This window comes from Stegostoma tigrinum, chromosome 20 (assembly GCF_030684315.1).
Source record: "Stegostoma tigrinum isolate sSteTig4 chromosome 20, sSteTig4.hap1, whole genome shotgun sequence".
In the NCBI taxonomy this organism is placed as follows: domain Eukaryota; kingdom Metazoa; phylum Chordata; class Chondrichthyes; order Orectolobiformes; family Stegostomatidae; genus Stegostoma; species Stegostoma tigrinum.
Genome location: NC_081373.1, coordinates 27,989,269 through 28,016,228, shown reverse-complemented (window position 1 = coordinate 28,016,228; position 26,960 = coordinate 27,989,269). Strand labels below are relative to the sequence as shown.

The window sequence follows — 26,960 nt, the reverse complement described above, 5'->3', positions numbered from 1 at the left end:
GCTCTTCTGCATTTTAACATTCTAACATTTTCCCCTCAACATGACAAACAAACTGGCATAACATTTCCTGCTTTCTGTCTCTCACCTTTCTTGAATAGCGCTGTTACATTTGCAGTTTTACAATCTTTTGGACCTTACCAGAATCTCAGAACTGTTTGACAGTCATGCCAATGCATCCACTATCCCCACAAACATCTCCTTTAAGAAGCTAGATACACAACATTTCCACAAGACTTGCGGAGCTGCTGTCTTATTTTTCCTTGTAATTTTTCCTCTAGTGATCATGATAATTTCAACATTCTCCCTTATGTCTTGATTTTTTAAGAACTATTCCGTGTTTTGTGTTATGAATTTAGACACCTTATCGTTATTCAAAACCCTTGTTTCCTATAAGGAATATCTCAGTCTCACTCTAAGGGACAAATACTGGTAGAAGCTTTTACTGTCGATTTTATATTTGTTACTTTTCTCACAAATGCCCACTTTTCCCCTTTGAATATTGTTTTAAACAGCCATCCTAATCTTGGAGGATGTTACAAATCTTTGCACTGTTTGACACTGCTCCTCGACCATCTTAACTGGTATTCTACATCTATTTCCCCATTCCAGCATGGCCAATATTATTTCTGACCACTATTTACAAGTCACTAGTTTAGTCTCACCCACAAAACGAATGTGAAATTTTATCATGCTATGATCACTCCAACCCACAGATCCTTTACTCAGAAGTAATTTTATTTCGGCAAGGCATTATCCATGAGTGTCAGGAACGACTTCAGTAGGACAAACAACAGTGTGTTTTCTCAACTAAACAGTCACCGAATTTAAATTAAGTAGTTAATTCAGTATCAAAAAATGTATACAATGTGAAATAAAATCTAAGACTAAGAGAAGTAGAGGAGACAGGTGTAATGAGTGGTAGTAATCACAAAAGCTGGTTCATTGTAATGCAGAGACAAAAATAATCTGCCCTTTCGTAACCACAAACATTCCAAGATGGTCAACTCGTTCAACTGAAATGCAATCATTATTGGAACAATGTAAAAGAGAACAGTATAAATAGCAATCCTTCCTAAAGGATTGGCAAGTTAGACAACAATAAAGGTGAATTTATTTTCTGCTTACTTCCATCTTCTGGTGTATTGTTACAAGAGTAACTTCAAAACATAATAAGAATAAATCAAGATTACAAGTTTTATGACTGTGTAATTATTTTGTGACACTCTGCAATGTACAAAAGACCATGGTTAATTTTACCTTTATATATGCATTTTTTGCCACAGCTATTCTATCGGCTGCCCATAACACACCATGTCCAATCTTTGTTTGCACTGAAGCCAGTAGAAGGTGGGGTGTATAATCAATCAACAACACAATATTGATCTCACAAGAAATTAAGGGCTACAGGGAGAGTGCAGGTAAGTGGAGTTGAAATGCCCATCAGCCATGATTAAATGGCAAGTGGACTCGATGGGTCGAATGGCCTTACTTCCACTCCTGTGTCTTATGATCTAATATTGCCAGTTTTATAATGTCGTCACAAAGTTTTATAATATCATCACATAGTTTAAACTAATTCCAAGGCTTACTATTTCAGTGTTCACTTATTTCGTTCATTCCAAATCTGTTGTACTGAAACAGTGAAGAAGCCAATGCTGCATATTTATAAATAGCATTGAAAGCGGAAGTCAGAAATTAAGGAAGCCTGGGATAACAATACCTCGTGTAATTATGTCACAAGGTGTATAAACTTCCTCCAGTGGGAATTTCATATATGGAATTGACCATTGTGAGGAAGATAGCTTTCCTTTTCCCCAAAATAACTTTGTTCTAATATGGAATCATTTGGTTGGTCCTGACAATTAAATGATTTCAGAAGCTGTTTTCCTACTTTGGTTGTACATGAGACAGATGGCTTTAATATCTAAAAAGAGGTTTAAAAAAAATACAATCACAACTGCTATAGGTCCTCCAGAAAAAAAAAATTGCATCAGAAAAGGTTTGTACCAGTTATTTGAATAGAGGTGATTATGTTCTAACTACTTTTAGAACATTACAGCACAGTACAGGCCCTTCAGCCCTCGATGTTGTGCCGACCTGTCATACCGATCTCAAGCCCATCTAACCTACACTATTCCATGTACGTCCATATGCTTATCCAATGACGACTTAAATGTACCTAAAGTTGGCGAATCTACTACCGCTGCAGGCAAAGCGTTCCATTCCCTTACTACACACTGAGTAAAGAAACTACCTCTGACATCTGTCCTATATCTTTCACCCCTCAATTTAAAGCTATGCCCCCTCCTGCTCGCCGTCACAATCCTAGGAAAAAGGCTCTCCCTATCCACCCTATCTAACCCTCTGATTATTTTATATGTTTCAATTAAGTCACCTCTCAACCTGATTCTCTCTAACGAAAACAGCAAGTCCCTCAGCTTTTCCTCATAAGATCTTCCCTCCATACCAGGCAACATCCTAGTAAATTTCCTCTGCACCCTTTCCAAAGCTTCCACATCCTTCTTATAAATGCGTGACCAGAACTGTACACAATACTCCAAGTGCGGCCGCACCAGAGTTTTGTACAGCTGCAGCATAACCTCTTGGTTCCGGAACTCGATCCCTCTATTAATAAAAGCTAAAACACTTTATGCCTTCTTAACAGCCCTGTCAACCTGGGTGGCAACTTTCAAGGATCTGTGTACATGGACACCGAGATCTCTCTGCTCATCTACACTACTAAGAATCTTACCATTAGCCCAGTACTTTGCCTGCCAGTTACTCCGACCAAATACTTTGCCTTCCGCTTACTCCGACCAAAGTACTTTTGGTGAAAGGAAGACCCTGCTGGTTGTGTGCTGCAGTCAGCAATAATCAAGATTTGACAAATGTTTAGAAGCTTCTGTAAGTATAAGCTAAACTTGGTTTTTTAGACCACATGAGAGATTATTGTGAAAATTTCAGTTCATGTTAAAACTGTTTCATAGTAAAACATTTAAACTTCCAAGTACATAACAAGAAACAAAGCACACAAGGCATAGATCTTGGACAGCCAATAACACCTCAATATTAAAATAGGGATGTAAATAATATTTTTAACCACTATATCCTAAAAACCTGTTTGCACTGCACGAGAAAGGTATTCACCATGCACTCACTTTTCTAGTGTATACGATAAGTTTAATATTATCTTCAGGAATCTAAGCCACTTAAAATCATACGCAAAGAATGGTTCTAAAACGTGTATGGACTTCAAGGATAATACAATGGGTACACTTAAGTGATCAAAGAAAAATGCAAACACAAACATTCACAATTAAGATTCTGGTCCTCCGAAAATGTAGGGCCAGGTTTTAAACCAAGTTAGAATTGTGTCAAGTTTTTTGAAGGCATTTCCATCACAAGGCCTCGAGATTTCTTGCCCTTTCTTATCTAATTTGTTAACTACTCATCCCCTTCTCTATAACATCCCCTACATCCAAATGCGACTCATCTTACCACATACCATTCAGAGGGTAACGCGGCATTCAGCAGATATCCTGGGATTTTTAGTCATTTGCAGCATGATATTTTTAAGAGCTCACTACGCGTGAGACAAACACTGTCTGTCCAAAGCTGTCCTGCATTGTCCCAGAGATTTGCCCCAGACATGGCTGGCAGGAGGAAATCGGTACCCTGCTTTGCAGGAAGGGCCAGGAGATCCTGCTAGATGTACTGGCGCAGATGCAGGATTTCCTCTTTCCCCAGGGCCAGTAGCAGAGGCCACAACACTAGACTAGAGAAGCTTGGTCTGAGGTTGCCATCAGAATAAATCAGTCCTCAGCCTTCTGAACGAATGCAAGAACTGTAGGAAAAAGTCAATGACCTTCTTCACTCCACTAGCTCAAGTGCCATTATCTTTTCTCCAATACTTCCCACTCACTCACTGCTCAGAATCACAGAATCCCTACAGTGTGGAAACGGGTCATTTGGCCCAGCAAGTCCACACTGTCCCTCCAAACAGCATCCCACCCAGGCCCATCTCTCTACCCTATCCCTGTAACCCTACATTTCTTATGGCTAATCTACCTAACTACTTTCCCATCTCCCATCATGCTCTCTGCTCTACCACAAAAACAACTGCGTGCAACATTTTGCTCACTGTCATCCTCCGAACCCTGACAGAACTAACACTGTAAACCGTCAGTGCTGCCGAATGACTCACTTGGGACACCTCCTGTCTGAACCAAAGGTAACAGCTATGCCACCCATGTTCCTCACCCTTCATATTTACTCCTCTGTTGTTCTAGGGCGGAATGGCCCTCAACAAGGCAGAACAATTCAAGGCAGGTAGTGGGCTGCTTTATGTTAAGTTCCTTACCCCTTATGTGAACAGCATCCTGACTGTGACCGCAGTGAGTGGCTGACTATTTCCAAGCCCCTGAGCCAGTACTATAGGCTGCCCTTGACTTGACATGTTTGGACCCCCTGAGCGAAGGCTATTGCCCTTGACTTGAAAGTGGCTTGCTTACAACCCTGACAAATATAACTCCTTTGGTTACGCACTAAATGAAAAAGCAAGACAGGAGTAATATGAGCCTGATATCTCTGGCTGAAGGGGGAAAAAAAACACACAAAGGCAAAGTAAGGCAGGAATGTTGTGTGAATCCAGGTAGGCTGAGACAGTGAGCTCTATGAAGAGCAAGCAAAGAATCCAGCGACGCAGCCCAGCCAAACCATGAGCATGTCACTGAGCACACTGTCCTTGCTGCAGCATTGCAATGAGTGCCACTGCACCCAAGGTGCAACATTGAAGAATGGAAGCAGTTTCTGTGGATTCAAGCACAAGAATACTTAAAGAATATATCCACCCATTTCTAATGTCAATATCCCTGGAAGTGGGATGCATGTGGCTGATACCCATGGCACATGCCGAGATTTTGATGCCTGGTGTCCAAATGGCGGTAAGCTTGACAAGACAGAAAGCTGAATGAGATGAGTTGAATGAATGAGATGAATATCCAAAACCGTTCCGTTTTTGGGTTGTATAATTCATAGTAATATGCTGCTTCACTTATAAAATTAAAGAATCATATTGTACAGGCTAGAATATATGCTGTGTTAATAATTGTACATAATTTATTGGTTAATAGTTTAGAAAGAAACAGTTTGTATGTTCATCATCCTCAACTATTATTTTCCAATGTCACTATTGGAAGTTGGATCCCTTGAAAACTCAGCTTCTGCAGTATTTTCTGCATTACTGCGTTACATCTTATGCAACTGTTGCTATAGCTTGCTTGCTTTCCTCAAACAATTTCAACAAGAAAAAGAAAGATGACAATAAATACCACTAAGGTCACTATATTTCATAAGCTAACATCAAATAATTATCTGAACCCGTATATCTAACTGAATAATATACACAAGCAAAATACTGAAGAAGGAAGGAAGTTCTAGGAAAAGGACATCAACCTAAAATGTTTATTGTTTCTCTGATCTGCCAAATAGTTCCAACATTTTGTTTGTTTGTGAATGATTATATGTAGTTAGATTACATTAGTAGTTAGAATAAGAGATGTAAGCTTTCTTAAAGTAGAAAGAACTACCAACCACAAGCTTCTTTTTGTCAGAAATGATATCAATATTTTCAACCTCACGAGATCAAAGATGGTAAGTGATTTGACCAAAAGGAAACAAGTATTCTGTGGGGCTACATGGAAATAGATTCTGTGACGTTGCTGGCACATGGGGAGTGACACTAGAATCAGTGAGCAGGTTTAGAAAGCTACAAACGTTGAACCATCTGTACAGTGTGATATCTGTACTGGGTAAGATAGTTGCTCACAACTGAAGATGAAACAACTTGACTTCGTACTGTAGGAGGCAGAGACATTGGTCGACTACAGAAAGTCAAAAGAGGCAAACAATTCCTGCAAGAGATTCAAAGAGGTCAGACAAATAACAGTATATGGAAGGATCAAAGGAGAGACTGTGCTCAAGGAGGAGTTGTGGTTCACAGCACTGAAAGGAAGGAAGAGCAAAATAAGACCCAGAAATGAGCAAGAGGATAAAGGTTAGAGATTGCATGCCAAGAACAGCTGCTAAGATGCACATGCAAATGGACAAAGCAATTGAAATAATTCAAGTTTCTTAAATAAGGTTATTTTCTTAGTTAGGTACCCGAACATTTTCAAGATTGTTTTAGAAGGTAATTCAAATATAAACATCATCAGCAAAAGGTTTATTTTTGGGAAATCCTGTAATACTGTTAACAGTGAATACACCACCACAAGAGCTACACGATTCAATGAGAAGATCCATCCACTCCTCAAGGAAGCTGGAGATGGACAATGAATGTAATTTAACAGCGACGTCCTAAAAATCCTAAAAATAAATTACAATTATAGTACTGAACTAGCCATTAAGGGTGAAAGAGCAGCACTCAGATTTTCTCTTTCCATTTGTGGTCTTTGGTTTTTACTCAAGCCCTCATTAAGAAAGCCAGGATCAAACACCTGCCACATGACAAATCTTAAACAAGACTTTACAACCCATCGTTATAGGGAAAACACAAGCTGGAGCACCAACTCAGCGCTTTATGCAGCAGAGTATTAATTAACATTCTGAACTACATTACAATCCACTTAAGGATCGGTCAAAGAGGCATCTGAACACCTAATTTTAACCAACTGGACAATGCCACACTATTTCATGCTTTTCAGCAAAGGTAGCACAAACCTACTGGCGTATCGAATAATTTAATTCAAACAAATACAGTTGAGTTAAAATAATAGCTTTAACTAGATATGCAAGACCCTTAGATTTACTCTTTTCTTCCCCTAAGAATCCTCTATGTTAAAATATCCTAAAAGCTATTTGCTTGTATGGGCAGCAACCGTAATTATGGTACGTACCTCTGGAAATGGTCTTCAACTGTCCTCAGCACCAGCTATTTGTGGAGGCAAACTGCTAATTCTCCAACTCTTGGCTGTGCATTCTTCGGTCCTTTATTCTGTTTTATTTTCGACACGTTCAAGCTAATCTGTCAAAAGCTTTCTTTGCATTAAGACTCAGCAAGGACCCTTGTCAATACTTCAAACAAGGCTATTTATATGCCTCTATTCCCTCAATACATTACACATCACCCATATTCAATTCGTGAATGAAGAAATTAGATTTTTTTCTAAGTGTAGATCTTGCTAGCTATCATTTGTTTTGGCTGTTCTTAGCGAGCTACATCCACCTAGCTTCAAACTAAAACTTGGATAACTGCATCCATTTACATAGCTTCTATCAGTTTTCAGTCTGTCTGCTAGTGTTAATTTCCGATTCTCAGGGTTCAATTTTTGTTTTGTTAGATTCACTGCCTTCTGATTTTATCTTTTTATATTTTTTAGTTCTATCACTTCTATTCTGACCTTCACAAAAAGGGAGCCACCTCCCATGTTATTTACATTGCATTCAAATCAGACATTTCTCAGCATTGAAAGATGTTTCCCACCCTATACCCGAGATTTCTATTGTCCAAATATGAATTCCTAAAACAGCAAAATTATGTTCAAATACACATGAACTAGACAGTAATGATTTCAATAAGTTTCCTTTAAAACTAATAATTTATCGCAACTATTCTGTTATCCAACTAAGCTGTATTAGACAAACAATACACAAAAAGGAGAAAAAGCTGAAGGAGGTGGAAAAGCTCAGCAGGTCTGGCAGCATCTGTGGACAGAAATCAGAGTAAACCTTTTGGATCAAGTGACTCTTCCTCAAAGTGTCACATGACCTGAAACATTAGCTCTGATTTGTCTCCACAGATGCTGCCAGACCTGCTGAGCTTTGCCAGCAATTTCTACTTTTGTCTCGATTTACAGCATTCAGCATTCTTTGGGTTTTTACACAAATGGAGAATGTGGATCCAAATACAAACAGTCAGATCTAGTGCAGGAATCTGATCAATATAAACCTTTGGAAGATTCAATGTTATATTCTGTGTGTCTGTAAATATATCAGATACTAAAATCAATTCCAAAATACATTACTGCCATTAACTATAACAACAGAATACACTGCAACGCTTCAATGCAGAACTGTCCCAGATTAGATTAGGGCTAACTTGCACAGATTAGCCCTGTGCAAATTTAATAGTACATCGCATAATAGGTATTCAAAATAAAATCAAAGCGTTGTGACACAACTGTCAGCAACGTGGAACTCAAGTGACTCAACTAACAGAGATAACTGTTAAATACAAACAAGGAAAAAGTGAATTATTTTAGTGACAGCCATCTGTGGAAAGAAATATCAGTTAATATTTCACATTGCTGGTTCTGTTTGGAACCAACGGGAAAAGAAACATGTAACAGGTTTTGAGCAAGTAAAGAAATAGGGAAAGAAAATGAGAAAGAGAAAAAAAAGAGGGAGACCTGCTCATTCCCCTCCAAAGGGTGGGGGGAGAGACATGGGCCCTCCCCCACCCCCCAGAGGGTGGGAAGCAGACCCTTCACCCCACAACACCCACCAGGGGCACACTAGGTGGGGTGTGGAGGGGAAATGAACGCTGTAGTCACAGTTGAGGGCAAACATACACCCAGAGCCAGGGTCGGGGGGGGGGGGAAGACAGAGAGGTGGGGTTGAGAGAGTCGGAATGGAAGGAGATAAAAAGAGCAAGTGTACACCACTTGTTGCTCAAGCAAACATACGTCCTGCGGATAAGGGGAGGATGAAAATGACTGAAAAAGGGACACACTATGGCAATGATGGAAGGGTCAGAAAGATGATCTTAGTATTGCTAACACTCCGGTGACAGGAGAAATAGCACTGAATGATCTGCTGAATGTGGCGTGAAGCGGTGCAAAGTGAAAACAAGGACAACCTAATTGTGATTATGGGAGAGAGGATAAGTAGTGGGAAGTGAAACTTGGAAAAATGGAAGTTTCCCTTGCAGCAATACTTTCATGATATTCTTCAGCTGAGATTCAATCACATAGCAATAAAATTTTCAAACTGACTAACCCCCAAAATTAAACAGAAATGGTCATAGACAAAGCTTACAAGTCAACTATTTTACCTCTAACTTAAAGACCAAATCAAGCATTCTTATCCACAAACTGTTCAACTTCCACTACTGGTTAAAGAACTCTACTCCCACTGTAAATTGTACTTGTAACTGGTTAGTATGGACCAGATCAAATCACCTCAAAATATATTAATAGGATAGCCTAGACTCTAGCTTTTTCTGATTTTAAAGGTAAGTGCCAGGCATTGAGTACCAGATGCAATTCGATTGGTCAAACTTGCAGTCTTGAAGCAAAACACATTTTATTCAGACACTAATTAAAACTCAGGGAAAATAAAAATAAGAAAACTGGCTTAACTATAACTCTGGAAACGTTTAACAAAATAATAGATATATTAACTATTTAATGAACTGTTCCAATATAGTAATTTCCCATAAACAAAAGCCAATTCAGTAAAATGGATTGTCTCACATGTAATTCTAGCAGGAGGAAGAGAACCCTAGCTTTTAGCTGGAACAGAGAGAAGAATAAGAACTTTCATATCCAGCTTCAAGGCCCCAGCAACAGCTACTGAAGGATAAAACTTTTTTAAAAAATCCTAGTTCTGTGAGAGCTTGAGCTCAACCAATCAAGCTGCTTCTATTGTTCCAACCTTAAAGAAAACAACCAAGGTCTCACATGTTGTTTACTTTATTCTCTCTGAAGCAGATGGCTTGGTACATCTGTCTCATTCTTTCTTACTACAAAAAAAGTGACAATACACCTCAAAGTCATAGTATCATCATACTGATTAAATACTTACTGCACTAGTTACAAGAGAAATTCTAAGCATTTGGTCTAAATAACGACTTAAAACATAAAGTAAAGCTGAAAATCATGCATAGTAGCACAGGCACTTGACAGGAAAGCAATTTCGTAAGCAGTCATACGTTCTGCTTTTACCCTTCATGGGTTCATGTTTTAAAACTCCTAATCACATTTGATATTTTTGATCCGAAGTTGTTAATTATTTGCTACCTTTCATTAAAAAACAAGAATCAAAATTTACTCATTTAGTCATAGCATGGTCTGCTGGTCTACATGTCACACAATAATCTGCTTTTAGTTTTAAAATATCTGTTGGTTCAAGACCTTGCTCAATAAATATTTATTCAAGGCACTAGTCTATTACTTCATTCCAGCAGGACTGTCAGTAACAACAACTGGTACTATATGGTAATCTTTAACATGAAGTACATTGCGAAACATAGTTGGTAGGAGCTTAATCAGGGGAAAAAATTAGAACTGACCCAATCTGAACCCGAATAGGGTAAGTGACCAAAGCTTCTTATACTTTTTCATGGAATGTGGCAAGCATTTGTTGCCTTGGAACTGATTGGTTTGCTAGGCCATTTCAGAGGCCAACTCAAAATCAACCACATTATTGTGGGTCTGAAGATACCACAGGGGCCTGACCAGGTATCAACAGTTGCCATGCTTGTCATTATTGATATTAACTTTATATTCCTAAATTACTAACTGAATTAAAATTCCATCAGCTGGTGAGCTGATGGAATTTGAAGCTATGCCCTCACAAACTGGCCTGGGCTTCTGAATGAGGAAAATCCAGAACTTAGGGCTTGGAATACACAATATTTTTACCAGATCTAGATTATTCATTCCATGTTTCAATCAGGCACATCTTACTTACCAAGGGGCACCATGGGAATTCTAGTTTGCGAAAACTCAGAATTAAAGAATTTATTCACCTTGAGCATGACACGAATGGTGGAGAGAAAGGCATGGAGGATTCACATTAACCAGACTGGAGAAACACAGAATTCTTAAGGGATTGTAGGGCTTCAGAAGCCAACAGCAATAGCAAGGTTTGAGGGCATGCACAGATGTCAACATCATGCAGTAATTTTAAATAAGAGACACTGATAGCTTCATACCTGTTTCAAGGAGGTGATTTCATGAACTATTCTTACTAAGAAAGTAGCAGTTCCATCCTTCTGCACTTTTATTCATGGCTGCAGTCAATACATATTTATTCAAAATAGGAGCAAGGCAACGACATGTTGCACAACAAGTCAGTGATTAATCAACACTTTTCAAATGAAAGGCAAGGCTAAAACAGGAGATAATTAAATAAGTCATTTTACTTCTTTTCTACATGTTCCACGGTGAATTCTATTTCCTTCTATTTCTCAAGCTAATCTTTTCTAGTGTAATTCATCTGTAACGAATTTCAGCCGAGGACAGGACTGTACTTGAACTATCACTTTTACAATGTCGCCTCTTTAAAAAAGCTTCAACTTCTGTCTTACAAGTTAATCAAATGAAGGTGAAGCCCCAATTAAATTCACAGTATTTTGTTGGACCTATATTATTTGCTCTTTGTTTCAATCAAGTACATCTTTAACATAGGACGAACATCATGGGAATTCTGGTTTGTGAAAACTCAGAATTAAAGAACTCATTCATTAAATGTGCAGAATGTAGTATTACAAGTTAAGTTCTGATTACCGCACCAATGCTTAATATTTAAAATTGGCCTGTTCTAAATGCTATTTTCAATGGAACAAGTTAAAACATAACTGAAAAACCTCAAAATGCACTAGACTATAAGCACCACTTCAAATCAAATATGGATGATGCAGAAAATGCTGGAATGTTGAACATTAAAAAGAGACATAAATCAGTGACGTAAAGTGCTTTCAAATTTTAATGCCATCCAGAATCCAGCCAATTTTCCCATCATATGTATAATTCCCCTGCATCATACTTCCAAAAACTTATGCATCTCCAGTGCTCTACCCCTGTGATCAGTTAAAATATTCATGGATCAAATTAGACAATTTTTGATCTGCAAGAGAGTCAATATTTATGGTGGAATAGACAGAAAGGTGGAATTTGGACCACAGTTAGACAAAGTCATACATCACAGAATCAGACCCTTCAGTTCAACATGCCCACGACAACCAGATATCCTAAACAGATCTAGTCCCCTTTATCAGCATTTGGCCCATATCTCTGTAAACCCTTCCTATTCAGATATCCATCCTTTCCATTGTTATAATTGTATTCATCTTCACCACCTACTTTGGCAGCTCGTTTCACAAATGCACCATCCTCTAGTTGGAAAAGTTCACCCTCTGGTTCCTTTTAAAGTTTTCTCTTTTCACCTTAAACCAATGCCCTCTATGTTTTGTACTCCCCTACCCTGGATATTCACTCTATCCACATCCCTCAACTTTATAAACCCCTCAGACTCCAAGGCTCCAGGGTAAAGTGCCCCAGCCTATTCAGTCTCCCCTATAGCAGACACCCTCTAATGTCGGCAACATCCTGGTAAATCTTTTCGGAGTCCTTTCATGTTTAACAACATCTTTCTTATATACAGGGAGACCAGAATTGAACACTGTATTCCAAAAGTGGCCTGAACCAATGTCCTGTTCAGCCACAAAATGACATCCCAACTCCTATACTCAATGCACTGATGAAGGAAGGCAAGCATGTCAAATGTCTTCTTCAACACCCTGCCTACCTGAAACTCCACTTTCAAGGAACTATGCACATGGGCTATGATGTTACAAAATCAAGGACCCAAAAGGCTAACCTGTTCCGACTACTTTTGTTATAAAATGATGATCATTTATTTGAAAACACATATTTTGGAAACAAAGCAACTTGGTCACTAAAAAGCCATGGTCAGTTGGTTGCATTTCCACCTGAGTCAGAAGATTGTGAATTGAAGTTCCATTTCTGGACTTAAGAACAAAAGTCTGGACCATTCCACCGAAATACTGAGTATGCCAACCTATCATGCTGTCTTTCAGATGAGACATTAAACTGAGTCTCCATCTCAGAATTCCATCCCAGAGATCAGTGGGGTTTGAATCATTGAATTTCAGATATTTGATGCACAAGGAAACAAAGCAGAATTCACTTCATAGTTAGATCATCCATCATCATATCAAAAGGCAAAGCAGACTAATATAAGTTTCTGTAGGACTAATTCGGAGAACGGTAGGGAATTGATCCTTAGTGTTTAGGCCACTGCTTATCCCTCAATCAATATCAGATGTTATCCAGTCATTTTGAGGTCACTGGTGCAAACTGGCAACCATATTTCCTATGAAAAATGACCACATATCTATAGTACTTCAAATGCCTGTAAGACACACATATACCACGGTATTTTTTTTGAGGGTGAGGTGGTGATCAAGATCTGTGCAGGGGACAGATCGAGCCTGGCGCAGCACAGCTACAGGCCCTTGGCTAAAGGAGGACTGTGGTGTTGAGCTTTTAGCTTTACTTCTTTATTCTTCTACTTTGTGTTTGAGACGGTGCCAAGAATAAAGACTTTGTACACTTTTCTCTGTACTCCTGCACCCCTGTACTTCAGTACACATGACAATGATAGCTAATGCCAATCCTAAAAGGCAATACTAAATGCAAAATTTTTCCTTCTTGATGGGGACATTTTTGTGTAATAATTTAAGAACAGTAAATTTAGGTTATTGACATTACACACCCTTGTAAGTACATTTGCAACTCTCTTTAATGATGGTTAACAGAATTCATACAGTTCACCCAAGAGCACCCAAACACATTGTACTTTTGAATAAAAGCATGTGCTGTAACTAATAATTCCTTAAATAAAGTATTACTTCTCAGAATTAATTTGCTGAATTTTGACCAGTTTCAAATTCCAAAACTGTACAAGTCATTGAACACATACTTAACCAGGAGCTGGTTTGAACAAGACCAAACTCATTTAGAATTTATTTTTCAGCCGAAGTGTTCACTGAGGGTCAATGGCCCCACAAAAGATAATGGAAGAAACAGATCTCAGCATGTGCATGCGTGTTTCTTCAACCACTACCATCTTGTAAAACTGAATTTAGAAAAGTAACAAAATACCTTAGTCACACCTAACTACATTTAAAAGGAAAGAAAGTTAATAAACTCAACTGAATAATATACAAATGAAGCCCAAGTGTAAATTTGGCCCAACGTGCCATGCAAAGTTAAGTTACTGACAGTGATGCACTGTACAACTAATCTGGTATACCTTGGAACGCAAATGAAAATATACTCATCAATTGCAATACATAGAAGATTTCTTCACAAATTAGCTGCAACGATGCTAAGTATTAGTGCAAGGATGAAATACGCAAAAATCATATTTAGTTTAGAACAGCTGACAGAGCAGCAATAGCTATTCACTGGATTTGTCTGTTACATACCTTACAATTTGAAAACTAATTACTGCATAGGTATCCCCATAAAATCCGAAATGCTAAAAAGTACATAATTGCTAGGTATACAAGCTTAAAATTTAGCATTGTATTAGTAAATTTTCACAGGTGTGGATTTTTCCAAAAACAAAAGCGGAACAATTGCCATGTTTAACACACAAATATGAATTTCCTAACTATATACATAAACCATCAAGTGCATACTCAAAGTCACACTCAACATGCAGAGATAATGGGAACTGCAGATGCTGGAGAATCCAAGATAATAAAATGGGAGGCTGGATGAACACAGCAGGCCCAGCAGCATCTCAGGAGCACAAAAGCTGACATTTCGGGCCTAGACCCTACAGAGAGGCAGCGTTCAGTTTCACACCTGCTAGCTTATCCTTCAGGAGGATTTGCTGTCTCTTAGATGAGGTGAGTAAAAGATGAAGCCCTTGCTCAAATTAAACAAAAAAAAAACCACACAAAATCAAGCACTGCAGCCGCTACAGAAATATACCGACTGCTCCTGACCTTACAACCACAAATATTTACATTGCTAAGCCATATCTATGCATAGCATAAGCACACCTCCATGTTTACTAACTGTAAACAATCATACACTATCTTTTTATTGCTCTGCATCATTGAGATGCTCACATATTTAACATGTAACTTCTCACCTACAGAATAATCTACACATCTTGGAAGGAAAATTCACTGATTCTAGCTATCTCCAGCACTTACAATTACATGCCATTACTACACTTTCCACAAATATGGCGTTCACCTGAAAGATTTTAGTTCAATTGCTGAGAAATTATTAAAGGCTATTGGCTTTTAACAGATCAAGAGTAATAGTAATCATCTCAAATCACTACTGTAGAATCACAGCTACACAGTCATACAGCATGGAAGCAGACCATAAGACATAGGAGTGGAAGTAAGGCCATTTGGCCCATCGAGTCCACTCCGCCATTTAAATCATGGCTGATGGGCATTTCACCTCCACTTCCCTACATTCTCCCCGTAGCCCTTGATTCCTTCTGAGATGAAGAATTTATTGATCTCTGCCTTGAAGACATTTAACGTCGCGGCCTCCAGTGTGCTCCGTGGCAATGACTTCCACAGGCCCACCACTCGCTGGCTGAAGAAATGTCTCCTCATTTCCGTTTTAAATTTATCCCCCCAATCCTAAGGCTGTGCCCACGGGTCCTAGTCTTCCTGCCTAATGGAAACAACTTCCCAGCGTCCATCCTTTCCGAGCCAAACATTATCTTGTAAGCTTCTATTAGATCTCCCCTCAACCTTCTAAACTCTAATGAATACAATCCCATGATCCTTAGGCGTTCATCATACGTTAAACCTACCATTCCAGGGATCATCCGTGAGAATCTCCGCTAGACATGCTCCAGGGCCAGTATGTCCTTCCTGACGTCTGAGGCCCAAAATTGGACACAGTATTCTAAATGGGGCCTAACTAGAGCTTTATAAAGTCTCAGGAGTACATCACTGCTTTTATATTCCAACCCTCCTGAGATAAACGACAACATTACATTCACTTTCTTCATCACAGACTCTACCTGCAAGTTAACATTTAGAGAATCCTGGACCAACACTCCCAGATCCCTTTGTACTTCTGCTTTATGAATTTTCTCACTGTTTAGAAAATAGTCCATGCCTGTATTCTTTTTTCCAAAAGTGCAAGACCTCGCATTTGCTCATGTTGAATTTCATCAGCCATTTCCTGGACCACTCTCCTAAACTGTCTAAATCTTTCTGCAGCCTCCCCACCTCCTCAGTACTACCTGCCTGTCCACCTATCTTCGTATCATCGGCAAACTTCGCCAGAATGCCCCCAGTCCCTTCATCCAGATCATTAATATATAAGGTCAACAGCTGCGGCCCCAAAACTGAACCCTGCGGGACACCACTTGTCACTGTTTGCCATTCTGAAAGAGAGCCTTTTATCCCAACTCTCTGCCTTCTGTCAGACAGCCAATCCTCAATCCAAGCCAGTAGCTCACCTCGAACACCATGGGCCCTCACCTTACACAGCAGCCTCCCATGAGGCACCTTATCAAAGGCCTTTTCGAAGTCTAGATAGATAACATCCACTGGGGTTCCCTGGTCTAATATACTTGTTACCTCTTCAAAGAATTCTAACAGGTTTGTCAGGCACGACCTCCCCTTACTAAATCCATGCTGACTTGTTCTAACCTGACTTCCAGGAATTTAGAAATCTCATCCTTAACAATGGATTCTAGAATTTTACCAACAACCGAGGTTAGGCTAATTGACCTATAATTTTCCATCTTTTGCCTTGATCCTTTCTTAAACAAGGGGGTTACAACAGCAATTTTCCAATCATCTGGGACTTTCCCAGACTCCAGTGACTTTTGAAAGATCACAACCAAAGCCTCCGCTATTTCCTCAGCCACCTCCCTCAGAACTCTAGGATGTAGCCCATCGGGGCCAGGACATTTATCAATTTTTCATCAACCCTTCAGTCCAACTCATCCACACAGACCAGACATCCCAATCTGGCATAATCTCATTTGCCAGCATTTGGCCCATAACCCTCTAAAGCCTTCCTATTCACATACCCATTTAGGTGCCTTTTAAATGTTGTAATTGTACCTGCCTCCACAACTTCTTCCACTGGCAGCTCATTCCATACGCACACTACACTCTGTGTGAATAAATTACTCTAGGTTCTTTTTAAAATCTTTCACCCTAAACCTATGTCCTCTAGTTTTGGATTCTCCCACTCTAAGAAAAAAGACCATGGCTATTCACCCTACCCATGCCCCTTGTGATTTATAAACATCTACATGGTCACGCCTCAGTCTCCAATGCTTCAGGGAAAAAAGCGCCAACTTATTCAAGCTCCCCCATACCAGCTCAAATACTCCAGTCCCAGCAAGATCCTTAAATCTTTTCTGCAGTCTCAAGTTTAATAATATCCTTTCAACAGAATGGCGACCATAATTGCTTGCAGTATTCGAAAAATGCCTTACCAATGCCCTGCACAGCCACACCATGACATCTCAACTCGTACATTCAAGAACTGATCCTAGTGACACACCATTGACCAACAAACCCTGTCCACCTGCACCTGCACCCCTGGGTGCACCGAGTTAGAGAAAAGGTACTAGCATCTAGCTTACTACAACAGAAGATTGGCAGGAAGCAGAGAACGGGAATAAGATGGTCCTTCTCAGGATGACAGCCAGTGACTGGTGGTGTTTTACAAGGGTCAGTGTTGGGACCACAACTTTTCACTTTATACGTTAAGGATCGAGAGGAAGGAACCAAGGGCATTCTAGCTGAATTTGCAGATGTCGTAAAGCGGGGGTAGAGGGACATGTAATATTGAGGAGGCTTGAAGGCTGCAGAAGGATTTAGATACATTTTAAGATCTTCAGCACCTTCTCTACATAATATGAGCAGTTTTCAAGATAACACTATTTATTGCTCAAAGCTTCCATGTCCTGCTATACAGTAAATACTGAATGAGATTCCTGTTTGAGACCTCACCCATCTCCTTGATTTTTAAGGGAGGCTGTTCTCTCTTTAGTTAGTACTTTGTCCTTAATGTATTTATAGAACCTCCTCGGATTCTCATTAACTCTATTTGCCAAAATTCTCATTTCCCCATTTTGTCTTCCTGATTTTCCTCTTAAGTACACTCCTATTGCAGAGTGGACTCGATGGGCCGAATGGCCTTACTTCCACTCCTGTATCTTATGGTCTTATGTTCCTCTAGGGATTCACTCAATCTCAGCTGTTTGCACGTGATATGCGCCTTCTTTTTTTGACCAGTTTCTCTAGTCAGCCAACATTCCCTACACCTACCAGTCTTGCCCTTCATACAAACAGGAACATACTGTCACTGAACTCATGTCATCTCATTCTTTAAAGGTCCCTCACTTCCTAAGTGTCCCATTATTCAACTTTTGAAAGTTCTTGTCTAATACATCAAAATTGGCCTTATTCCCATTTAGAACTTTAATTTTTTGATCAGGTCTACCCTTTCAAAACAATTATTTTAAGATTAATAGACTTACGATCACCTGTCCCAAAGTGCTCCCCCACTGACACCCCAGTCATTTGTCCTGCCTTATTTCCCAACAAAAGATTGCTCCTTCTCTAGTAGATACACCCATATATTGAATAAGAAAGTTTTCTTGGACATACTTAAATTTCCCCCACCCAAGTCCTTAACACTGGGACAGTCCCAGACTATGTTTGGGAAGTTAAAATCCCTTACCATTACAACCCTATTTTTCTTACAGATATTGGAGATCTCCCTACCCTGCTGACTATTATGGGACCTATAATACAATCCCAAGAAGGTGATCATCCCTTCCTTATTTTTAAGTTACACCAAGATCTTTACAATAACGAGCATGCATTTGGAAACTGAAGTTGTTTAGATCACTACTTTGTTCAACTCTTGCCAGTGTGCCCTACAACGTAATATGAGAATCATCACAAACATGCCCAGCTGAATGCATGCCTGACAGCTGCACAATGCTTTCAACTCTATGCTCATGGGAAAAATATATAAATTATAAAACTACAAAGCTATCAGCTTAGCCTGTATTTCAACCATAACAGTACTTTGTACATTACAACCTAACATTTTTTTTAAACCAAAAATCACCCGAAACTGGGAACAAGACGACAACATTCAACTCTCACCTGTTCCATCACGAAATGGATCGTGGCTGTTCAACTCCTTTTAGGTAACATTTCTCCATTATCCTTGAAATCTCTGGCTAAGATCAAAGAAACTCATTCTTGAATGTTTGAATTGACACAGTGGCACAGCCTTTTTAAGGGGAAAAAAGTTCCAAAGTTCCCGCCAGCCCCTGGACAAAAACTGTTTACTTAATCCACTACTAAAGAACATCCCTCCAATTTTGTGTTGCCTTGTTGAGGGTTGCAACTACAGAATTTCTCTGTATCTGCCCAACTGAATTCCTTTATGTTCGCACTCTCTCAACGAACTCAGACCTCAGCTTTTGAAGATTAAAGAAATGCATAATAAATCCATGCAAACTATCCTCAACAGAACCTTTTAACCCCTGAACTCTACCTCTTGCAGGCCAGTATCACTTTCATGAAGCTTTATACATTCATCACCATGTTCCCTCCCTTAGCCGTCTTGACCGGGAGCCAAAAAGTATTCCTGAGAGAGTCTGGCCAACATTTTGTAAACTAAAGTACTGCATCTTCATTTCTGATTCCCAAACCCATCAAAATAACATAGAACATTCCATTAACCCTACCGATCACTTATGTATACTGTGCATACTGATTTCTGTAAGAAATGTTAAGTACAGTGTACATGAACACATAACAGCTCCTTGACTCATTAATACTCCAACTCATCTTGCTCTGATTTAAAGATGATCACATGCTTTCACATAATGAGCTCCATCTGCCACAGCTTTGCACTCATTTAAATCTCTCAAACTGGCAAGATACAGAGAGTGGGGACAATTGTAAAGTAGTCTTAAGAGGAAACTAGTAACATACTGTAAGGGTCCATGTTGGGGATTCAGCTATTCACTGTATTTATTAACATCCTAGATGCCAGGACAGAGTCAAATGCCACACAGATAGACAGCATTACATATAAACCTACGAAGTAGTAGGCCAAATAAATAGAAAAAGACTATAGCAAATGGATTTCAATTTAGGGAAATGAGAAGTCATTCATTTTGGATCTTTGATAGGTTTGTTCATGTTAATAAAAATTAGAAACAAGGGAGCTCCAAAAAGACCAGAGGGTCCCAAATTTTAAAATCTACGGTAGGGTATAAAAACTATATTAATGGAATGCTTTATGGAATTTTATGCCTGTAGGGCCAGAAGATAACGGGTTAGAAGTCATGCTTGAATGCATTGTGTCTTCATTGTGGCTGTTCCAATGACACTACCTTCCACCTCAGTAGTTTTAATGCCTTTTTTCCCCTCCAACTGAGGAATCCACACCACCCCATTCGTTGAAGTGTGTCCTCATCCGTATCCGATATACTTCCTGCATTTCTGTCCTAACCCATTCCCTCCTTCTCAGAACCACGATAGGTCTTGTCCTCATTTTGCATTTCACTAGTCTCCATATTCAAGGGATCAACCTTTACTATTTCTGCTATATCCAGCATGACACCACAACCAAATATTCAAAAGGAACTGTTCATTCTTTGACACCCGAGTTCACTTCTACTCCCATCCCAATCCATCCGTGGCCCCTGCTCTGCAATCATAAGTGGTATAACACTTGCTCATTAACTTCTCCTCATCTTCATCAAAGGCTCTAAAAAATGCCTTCCAGATAAAGCTATGATTGACAGACACTTCTTTCAATCTAGTCTATGTATTGACTGCTAACAATGCAGTCTCCACCACACTGAGGAGATCAAATGCTGACTGAGTGACACTTTGTTCACAAGTGTGCTCCTGACCTTCAAGTCACATGCCATCTTAATACACTATCTTCCTTTCACACTTTAATTTCTGTCTGAAGCCTGCTGTGGTGTTCGAGAGAATCCAACACAATGTGGAGGAACAATACCTCATTTTTCACTCAGGCCATTTTACAGTCTTCTGGATTCAGATTCAAGCTCAATAACTGCAGACCATGAACTGTATGCCTCCATTTTGTTTTGACAAATTTCCACCAGCCCTTCAGTTTCAGATTTTCTTAATTTTACTTTCAGTTGAGCTGATGTATATTCTGCTGTTAATATCTGCTCTGGGCTTACTTTCTTCCTCAACTATCACCTCTCATTTTGCCATTTCTTCTATCATACCCTAACCTCCCTTGCCCTCAAGTGTTCCTCTTGTTGCACTTGCTTCTCCCCACCCTTTTCTACAATATAAAAGTCACTTTTTCACTTCTCTCTCCAGTTTCAAAGAACTGAACTTTTATACTTGAAACATCAACACTTTTCTCTCTCCACAGATGCTGTCATACCAGAACGTCTGCAGCATTTGGTTTTCATTTTGTATTTCCAACATGTGCAGCATTTTAGCATTGTATGTAAAGCTGTGTCCAGTTCTAGACACCATATCTTAGGAAGGATATGTTGGCTTTGGACAAAGTGTACAGATTTACTAAAATAATACTTGAACTCCAAAGATACAATTATGACATATACAACTAGAGTTGTATTCTCTGGAAATTAATATAAGGTGTAATTTGATCAAATGTTTCAAGACAGAGTCTAAAACTTAGATCCAGGTCATTAGCTACACAAAAAAAATAACAAAGGGGTGGAATTTTACAGCAAATGGCAGCTGATGCATAAATTGTTAGGTTTAAAATGAAGATTGATAGATTTTGTTACACTTTTAGTTAGGTAGTAAATCAACAATCCCACTGAGAAGGAAAAGACTCAAGGAGTTAAATCATTCACTCCTTGAATATATCCCCTTGTCATCACTTCCTCTGACAGTTAGCTCCATACACACACCACCTTTTTGCATGAAAAGTTGCCTCTTAGATCCCTTTTAAAACCTTCCCCTCTCAATCATAGCTTTATGTGGAAGGAATTTTTAGAGCCTTTGATAAAGATGAGAAGTTAATGGGCAAGTGTGAGACTATTTGTGATTGCAGGGAAGGTGCCACGGATGGATTAGGGTGGAAGTAGGAGTGAACTATGGTGTCACAGAACGAACATTCACTTTGAATATTTGGTTGTGGTGTCATGCTGGACATAGCAGAAATAGTAAAGGTTGATCCCTTAAATATGGAGACATCTCAAGTTGTTTTCAGGGTATACAGCACCAGTTAAGAACTCAGTTTGACAGAGATCTAACATCAGAAACATGAATTCTTCCATTCTTTTCATAAACACCAGTCCCAATGTAGATAGTACAACGTGTTTCCAATACTGCACTTCATGTATTATCAAGCTCTTTCAGAAAAATTACATTCACGTTATCAGACCTGGTACAGATAAAACTCATTAAAGCCATTACATATAAGGGGAAAACAAGAATAGACCACTCAGCCCTTCTAGCCTCCTCTGCCATTCAATAAAATCATAGCCGATCTGATTTTAACCTCAACTCTACATTCCTGCATATCCATGGCAATTTTTCATCCCCTTAGTTACGAATAACCTACTTACCTCTGCCTTAAATATTAGAGATTCAGTTTCCACTACCTTCTGAGGAAAGGAATTTCAAAGACTCAACCCCCAGGCTTAAAAAAAAATTCCTCATCTCAGTTTTAAATGGGCACCTCATTTTTAAACCTTCATATATAACGCTACAGGACAAGAACAGTCCTTCAAGCCAAGATAATAAAATGTGAGGCTGGATGAACACAGCAGGCCCAGCAGCATCTCAGGAGCACAAAAGCTGATGTTTTGGGCCTAGACCCTTCATCAGAGAGGGGGATGGGGTGAGGGTTCTGGAATAAATAGGGAGAGAGGGGGAGGCGGACCGAAGATGGAGAGAAAAGATGATAGGTGGAGAGAGTATAGGTGGGGAGGTAGGGAGGGGATAGGTCAGTCCAGGGAAGACGGACAGGTCAAGGAGGTGGGATGAGGTTAGTAGGTAGATGGGGGTGTGGTTTGGGGTGGGAGGAAGGGATGGGTGAGAGGAAGAACAGGTTAGGGAGGCAGAGACAGGTTGGACTGGTTTTGGGATGCAGTGGGTGGAGGGGAAGAGCTGGGCTGGTTGTGTGGTGCAGTGGGGGGAGGGGACTTGTCTGCACCAACCATGGCAACATTCCAAACTAATCCCATTCACTTGCATATGGTCCATACCCCGTTATTCCCTGCCTGTACCTGTGTCTGTCTGAATGCCTCAAACATTGCTATCATATATGCTTCTACCGCCTGCCCTTGTTCCAGATTTTCCCACAAGAACCTTCATTTCTTCATCCACCCAGTTAAGTCCCCTCAGAATCTTAGATATTTAAATTGTCACTTTTGACTCTTCTAAACTTCCAGAGAATACAGGCCAAGCTTGTCTCGTCTTCCGTTAAAACAAAAAATCCATTCATTCCAAGCATGAGTCTAGTAAATCTTCTCTGATTTGCTTCCAACACATTAACGCCTTTCAAGAAGTAGAGTGGCCTGTATTCTATACAGTACCACAGACGTGGTCTCACCAATGCCCTGGATAACTGAAACAATCTCCCAATTTTCATTCAATTCCCCTCATAACAAAACGTAACATTCAAGTTTCCTAATTTGTTGTTTCATACTAACCTCCTGCAATTCGTGCACTAAGACACTCAGATCTCGGCACCCTCTGCCCATATAGACAATCTCGTGCTGTCAAAAATGGGCAACCTCACACTTTCTCGCATCGTATCTCATTCATCTCACTTCGATTACAACAAACTTGGACACGCATAGTTGTTGGCTTCAAATCTGAACCTCCCAATCGGACGCAAAATTGCTCACGTCCGATTATCCATTTCGTAAAGGTGACAGCAATATTCAACGAGGTCACGAATAACCGATAAACCATGAGGCAGAAGTTTACAGTTTAAAGAAGAAACAAAAGCACGGCGATAAACCGTCTGTCCCTCTTCTCCCTAACAATATGCATACATACAACATTCAATACAGGCACAGCGTCCTTGGACTGCATACGGGGTTAGGCTGAGATTATTAGTATCTCACTCTGTGGTTTCGGTCCTGTCGAGGCTGTGTGAGGGGGGCAGTTGTGCAGTATAATATTCCGCGGTAGGGAGCCGGCTTTTAGCAGCCCATAGCCAGCCAGCCAGCCAGCCGCCCGCCCACTCGGGAAAGGCCGACTCTGCGTCGCTCTGCTCCCTCTTCCTCCCCCATCAAAGCTCCGCAAAGCCCCGCTCACACCGGGGACACAATCGGCGACAAGGCAGACTCACTGGATCGGCTGTCACACTCACCCGCAAGCGGGAAAGAATAAGGAAAGCGACCCCGAGCTCCGCGACGCTCTCCGCCGAGCGAGCGCTACTCTACCGAACTATCCACTTCCGGGTCAAGGGGGTCATCCCGAACAACGAATCTGATGTCACAGGTCTGCTCGCAAAGGCCCTCTGGGCATTGTAGTTCCCTTTCCAGGGCCGTCTGCTCGAGAAACAAAGTGCTGCAGAAACTCAACAGATCTGGCAAGACATCTGTGCGGAGAGAGAGAGTTAATATCCTCGAATAATATCCTCTCTGGCACTGGTACCATCTATATGTGACTATCTGCGCTCTCAGGCAAGTGCTGGCAATCCAGAGATGCACTGCATGTTTTGTGGCATTTACAACTAGTTGCTCTCAATGGTGCACTTGTTGCGCAGTTTTCTTGGATTTCTCACCATGGCCCACAACGCACCAAGCCTTATAAGATTTTGCTCTGTGTCCCCACGCTGGAAATCTCGTTGTACTTGATGAGTACCCATGTGAGACCGAACATTACATAGTCCTGAAGTGGAATCTAATGAACCAGAGCATCATACTGGGGAAAATTAATGAAAGCTTGCATGGAAAATTACTAACAACTTTTTTTTAAAATTCCCATAAATGTTATCTACCACCTTAATCATGAAAAATTAATCATTAATAAGTTAATGATTTGAGAAAAGTGAAATTTGTGAATCCATAAATTTAGAACTAAAGTGCCAAATGAGTGATTGAGAACACTTTTTTTTTAAAAATTGGCAATTCAATCGTTTTTGTTTGTTTTGTAAAAGACAAGTATTCACAAAATATGTATTCACGAAGAGGTACATTTACTAAAGTTAGCTTCTCATTCCAGAAAGAAAAGTCTGCAGTAACTCTATTCTTTGAATCTAATTAGATCTGCCATGCTTGCAGGCAGTTTTACCTGTAAGATTCTGTTGAGTATCTATTCAAAGTTTTGAAATTATTTGCAATGAAGAAATTCTTTATATCTCTGAATTCTCATGTTTGTTATTTTAGACCTTGGGACTATGTCTTTCTTCTATGTTTTCTCTGGAAGTAATCCCACTAATCCAACTGTTCCACCGTTTTTTAAACACCTTATCTATTCATCAAACTCTTCAATGGTAAATAGCCCAGATATCTAGTTTCCACTTGTGCTCAATCTTCTGATATCAGGAATTAGTTGGTTACTTTTCTCGACTCTGGTTTTAGATTTTTGTAGAGCCTCGGTGTCCAAACTTGATTTAGTACTTCAGGTGTGACTGTACTACTCTACAGTTCCAAAAGAATATATCCCAATATTCAGTATTATATCTACTTTATTTCTGCTGTCCAGTGTGTTGGCGTGCTGAATGGTGAAGACATTTACAATTACAGCATTTAAAAGACATCTGGGTGGCTATGTGAATAAGCAAAGCTTTAGCTGGATATGGGCCAAATGCTGCAAATGGGACTAGGTCAGATTGGGATGTCTGACTGGCATGGACAAATTGGGCTAAATGGTCTGTTTCCATGCTGTCTGACTCCATGACTCTGTAGGTGCACTATTAGCCCAGGATGTGATATGACTTCATGACAGATGATCCAAAATAGATGACAATGGCACATAAGCTATAATGGTGACTGTGACACTAAAATTAATTGTTGTAAAAAAATCTTTGGGTTAACTGATATAAGTGAGGTAAGGAAATTAGCCATTCTTCTCTCGTCTGGTCTGCTTAATACTCCAGATCCAGGGCAATGTGGTTGACTCTTAACTGCCCTCTGAAATGGCCTAGCAAGCCACTCAGTTTACCAGTTATTGGAGTTGGGCAGTAAATGTCAGCCTGTGATCTCACTGGAAGAATAAATTTACAAAAACAGGAGACAATATGTAGATGTGTGACACATCCACGGCACTCTCCTGATTTATTGGATTTGTGAGGCAGTTGCATTGAAAACTGTTGGGACCAAATTAAGCATCATTCCACAGTTTGCAATGAAAGCTTGTCACAAAAATGCTGTTGCTTACAGTGGAACATGACTGTGCCAACATCGCACCCAATCCTTGCCAAGAAGAAAGAAGGGACCTGAAGAAGAAGAATATTATTTTTAATGGATTTGTTTACTAATTCAAATTTTGCCTGTTTTGCACCACTCTCCAGTCCCAGATTACAAATTTGCATTGGAAAGTCTTTGGAATGCTTTCAAAAGTATTGTTTTGTCCTCTACTGTCTTGTTAATGAACAATTTCCTCAAGTAAATGTGTAATTCTTTCCTAAAACCCTTTGAAGTTTGCCTTGTCTAGTTTCTCACTTTAGTTTTATGCATTAAGTCAGATCTTATCTAAAGATTCATGCTTTATATATACATGAAGACAGCAGTGTCAATAAGAAGCGAAACCTCCACACAGCATCCTACAGTTGTAGTGTGCATGCATTCTAAAGCTGTACTTGGCGTAGCTATCCCTTCGATAATGATGAATGTCAGTTTATATGAAATTTAATTACATTGTAGTCACTGTTCTCCATATTGTTCAAACACCACCATTCTTCAAATTATATCATGTTTAGTGATATCAAATCCAGCTTGAGAACAGCTTCCAGTAGTTTTACTGATTAATTTTGAAAAAACCATGCATTAGATTTACCAAATTAGAGTGTTTGAGTATTGCAATTCATATTAATTAGATAGAATTCTCCATTTGTTTAACCTTCATGTTTTTACATAAGCTGTTTATGTCTTAGAATCATAAAATCATACAGTTTGGAAGATGCCCATCAATCCATTGAGTCTGCACTGACAAAAAAAACCCTGAATATACACTCATTCCATTGTCCAGC

The 26,960-nt window shown here is 39.7% G+C and overlaps 1 protein-coding gene across 6 annotated transcripts in view; it reads right to left on the bottom strand.

Annotated features, from left to right (window-relative positions):
• The window catches only part of plekha1b (pleckstrin homology domain containing, family A (phosphoinositide binding specific) member 1b), a 74,463-nt gene extending 50,238 nt beyond the window's left edge, over nt 1–24,225 (bottom strand). For 2 of the 6 annotated variants that reach the window (XM_059653069.1, XM_059653070.1), the window contains exon 1: nt 23,887–24,047. The gene's annotated coding sequence lies outside the window, so the exon portion shown is untranslated. Of the gene's footprint in view, nt 1–23,886; nt 24,049–24,113 lie in introns of those variants that run through there. The other 4 variants (XM_048550876.2, XM_059653068.1, XM_059653071.1 and 1 more) reach the window with 4 other exon arrangements.
• Between the last annotated feature and the right edge of the window lie 2,735 nt (nt 24,226–26,960).